Genomic DNA, 3,376 nt, shown 5'->3' with positions numbered 1-3,376 from the left:
TTTAGTTAATGGTGGAATTATAAGGATAGCTAATGTCTATTGAATTGCTAATGATTTCATATTGGATTTTGTTATTCTTTCTAAAGAGGCTTTTAACGTTTTCATTTTTTTGCTTTTAACGTTTTCTTTCTAAAAAATTAAAATAAAGTGAAATAGATATACTAATTCAAAGCAGTACACATTTTTTTTATATAATCCAAAGCAGTACACATTTTTTTTTAATAGGATTTATAAACTTTTTGAACATCCAACTATTAAGTAAAGCTCAACTCAACTTGTGCTTACAATAACGCCAAATGAAGTCATTGGATTGACCACACTTGGTGGGCACAACATTTTGACAACGTCAACTACCAAGCTGAATTTAACATTTTTACACTAATAGCAGAAGAAAGAAAGCTAAGCATACTTGTCATTTTAATTAGAATTCAACTTCACTATCACATTGTCAAGAGGAATTGAATTGAAAAATGAAGTAAAAGGAATCAACTGACAACAGAAAACTTGAAAATATAACTGGAATTCCTAAATGGACAACATCTGTGACCTTTTATATTTTGCAAAGCGTTTCTTTTAGCATTCCTCTTGGAAGGGTCAACAGAATTTGTTTTTTGGGGCAAATGAGAGTGATGTCAGCAACTGCTTTAAGAGAAGTTCAAAATAAAAATGGACGAGATACATAGACCAGTTGGAGCTATACGAAGGGAGAAAGAACCTTTCTAGGAACAATGCACTCAAAGCAATTAGTACGTTGGCCCAGACAGAATCTCTTAACTCATATTGTGACACAAAATTACAGAGGGTTGCCCCAATCCGGACAAAACCAAACACCTCGACAACAAATGAAAATGGTTCATATTAAACATCATGATGCTTTTCAGTGATTCGAAAATCATCATGTCGTTTAACTACAGAAATAAATACACCCATTGCAATAAACAGCTCGGTTTGTTCTTATTAACTAATGATTCAAGCTTTTGGGTCAACAGACTCCGGTCAGTCCAATTAAAAGGATTATATAGAAATAACACAAACAGACGAACCCAAGGATGAATGAGTGAGCACAATCAGTTTTGGATCTTGACATGGGTTGATCAGTACAAAGAGACCATTGAAGATTCTACTTTGATTGTGATTCACCTGATGCAATTGCAGGTGCATCTTTCTTTGAAGTCTCCAATTTGGCAGAAGTAACAGTCTCCATTGTCTTATAATAAAACTCCTCAGGAAGAGGACCAGGACGATGAAGGGGAACGTGCTTGGGCACTGGAGCATCATTTTCTATAACTTCACATTCATAGTAATCAGGATTACGCCAAGGTTTCCACTCTGAAAGAAAACAGAATAATGAAGCAAAAGGGTAAAGTAATGAATACTCTAACATCCATATAAAAATGGTAGCATATGCAACTAAACTAACATTCCCAAGGAATTTGTACCTGTACATCTCTTTAAGCATTCTGATGGACATGAATGGGTATTAAAAGAAATATGAAAGAGGAGAGTAAATGTCAGATGTATATAGTTCAATAAGTATATATAATAGGACAAAAATTTCAATAAATCAGCCACGAGCTAATGTTACAATTAGGGGTGTACATAGGTCGGGTTGGTTTGGTTTTCTATTGAAAAAAAAACAAACCAATTATGTCGGTTTATTAAAACTATAAATCAAATCAAACCAACATATAATCGGGTTGGGGTTATATGTTTTCTTTTTCTCCTTTATTTACACTCAATCCCAATTCATTTCGCCTTTTTAGTAATCCACTTAGCACAAAACAAAAGTCTATGTTAAGTTCTTAACGTTAGTTGAGAAAATCAGTTGTAGGCTCCTCATATGGTCTTATAATCCTTGTTTTATGAGCTAGCTTTTGAGATTAAGTTAAACTTAAGGTTCAATATCTTAACATGATACTGAAGTCGATTCATCCATATTCTTGGTTTACCCAATTTTGAGCCTTCATGTTATATTAAAAGGGCAGCCCGGTGCACTAAACTCCCACTATGTGCGGGGCCCGGGAAGGGCAGGACCACAAGGGATCTATCGTACGCAGCCTCTCCTTGCATTTCCAAGATGCTATTTCCATGGCTTGTCCAATGAGCACCGGGATCCTAGGTTGCAGAGAGAGATGTTAAATGTCTCACATTGGTTGAAGAAATAGGTGGTTGTCTCCTTATATGGTCTTGGGCTCTTGGCAAATAATCTTCATGAGCTAAGATTTTTTTGTTGAGTATGATCATGACTGCCCCATAGAAGGACCAACTAAACAAAGACTTCAACAGTTGTAATGACGTGTTGTGAGGCTTATACTAATTATAACTATCAAAAATAAGAAACAACATATTCCCCAAAAATATATTTGCTTACTCATTATTAATATTTGATAAAGCTGAGAGTGAATAATATTCTAAAGATCCTTTTCAGACAATAAGAATGATAAAAGTAGGAGATAGTGGCTACAAGTCGAAGAATGAAGTAAAGTGAGTAAACGATGTAGTTTACTTATTTAGAGCAAATTTTAATTGGGATGTGGGAATAATATGGGTTCAGTCTTTTCTCTTTTTGAGTCAAAGGTAACTTGGATAATATGGGTTCGGCCTTATTTAATCAAAAACCAGGAAAACGAAAAAGAAAAATTACAGGCCAACCCCATGTAGCTGCTCTAGATGTGTGCTTGGGGTGGGTAGGTTGGGGTTGTTATTAGCTATGTTGCTCAGATTCTCCAAAAATGCCATTGGGTTTGTGTCATACCCCCACGGGTGCGGCAACATATTTGGAGAATCCGCACAACATAACTCATTAGTAGTACTGATAATAATGGCAAAGACACTGACGAATATGATCACATGGTAAAATATCTCAAAGTTAGCATCATCCATTTTGGGAAGATTTATATATATTAAAGGGCAGCCTGGTGCACTAAAACTACTGCTATGCATGTGTTTCTATGCAATGGATCTATCAACTTAAAAGAAATTCCGCTAACAATGAAAAAGAAGGAGACAAATATTATAATGGGTATTGGGGGGGGGGGGTGTCAATAAGATAGGCAATAGTCATGTATTAGAGCTATAAAAGCATGGCATCCTTAAGGTTTATGTAAAACATTATCCAAACCTATCACACAACCGATACCTAAAACCTGACTCAAAAAAGGAAGTTGAGTGCAAATTGCTTAGAAAACTTATTTATAGGTCAAAAGACAATGCCAACAAACGTAAGGAAATAAAAATTTTGGTAGAAAATGTTGATTTTATGTTTCAATAAATTTTGAAACAAATACATCGGTTAAAGATTTTTAAGAGTTATGTTTCAATTAGTTTTAAAACAAATGCATCACTTAAAGTTTTGAGTTACAAAGGAAATGAATTT

The 3,376-nt window shown here is 34.7% G+C and overlaps 1 pseudogene; it reads right to left on the bottom strand.

Annotated features, from left to right (window-relative positions):
- Positions 1 to 695: 695 nt before the first annotated feature.
- The window catches only part of LOC107878298, a 10,778-nt pseudogene continuing 8,097 nt past the window's right edge, over positions 696 to 3,376 (bottom strand).

Source organism: Capsicum annuum, chromosome 7, assembly GCF_002878395.1.
Source record: "Capsicum annuum cultivar UCD-10X-F1 chromosome 7, UCD10Xv1.1, whole genome shotgun sequence".
Classification (NCBI taxonomy): Eukaryota; Viridiplantae; Streptophyta; class Magnoliopsida; order Solanales; family Solanaceae; genus Capsicum; species Capsicum annuum.
This window is presented reverse-complemented; position numbering and strand designations above follow the sequence as displayed.